This window comes from Vipera berus (genome assembly GCF_964194415.1).
Source record: "Vipera berus genome assembly, chromosome: Z".
NCBI classification, from domain to species: Eukaryota; Metazoa; Chordata; class Lepidosauria; order Squamata; family Viperidae; genus Vipera; species Vipera berus.
The window spans coordinates 17382751-17383866 of NC_138205.1; positions in this window are offsets into that span (position 1 = coordinate 17382751).

Consider the following 1116-nt stretch of genomic DNA (forward strand, 5'->3'; position numbering starts at 1 on the left):
TTCTTTCATAACAATGCGTGGTCTACAAATAGCAGGAGCTTTCTAGTTTTATGGATTGGCAACAATTTAAAGAATAATTTATTCAGTACTCCGTTATTTTACCACCAGATTTTGATTTACAGTATATGGTAATGCATTTTTAAAAGACTCATGTATAAACCCATCCATGAATAAGCTAATTGTGAAAATTAAAACAAACAAAAATGTCAAAGGATTGGCTTATGTACAGGTGCCGCATTTTTCATAGTATTTTGTTTAAAAATTTGAGGATTGGTTATCCATAAATCGGCTTATATGTGAGTATACTGTATATGGCATCTTTTAATCGGTGACAGTTTTTCTTCCTCAGTCTAATTCCTGATGAAATTATTAATTTTACTTGAGTCATACAAAGGATCATTTTAAGGGGTTCCAGTCTTGAGAATAGCAATCGCACTTAGACTTATATACCGCTTTACAGACCTCTCTAAGCAGCTTACAGAATAAGCATATTGCCCCAATAATTTGGATCCTCATTTTACTGATTTCGGAAGGATGGAAGGCTGAGTCTACCTGGAGCTGGTGAGAATCGAACTGCCAAACTGCAGGCAGCCGGCAGTCAGCAGAAGTAGCCTGCAGTACTGCATTCTAACCACTGTGCCACCATGGCTCAAGAATGCTTGCTCTAGTGCAGGGCTTTTCAACCAGTGGTACGGGTACCACCTGTGGTACATTGGCATCTGGCAGGTGGTACGCAAACATCCTAGAAAAGTGGTAGCAGGGGAGGGGAACAAGCTGAACCGGTGGCAGCACCGCACAAGCCTGAGTGAGAAACAGCTGGAGCTGCAGGGCTGTCAGGGCTCAGCAGAAGCACCAGGATCAGCGCCAGGCTCCAGCTGGAGCTCGGCGCTGATCCTGGTGTTTCTGCTGAGCCCAGAAGAAGCACTGATCATCTGGAATGTTGCAGCATCTCCAGGGTCTTGTGACTTACATTCAGATGCTTGGCAACTGATTCATATTTATGACGGTCACAGTGTCCCAGGGTCATGTGAAGTGACCAAAACCTGCTGCAACCACCCAGAAAATAGGGGGAATAAAAACCAAACACCCACCCCACCCCACCCCCACTGCCAATCC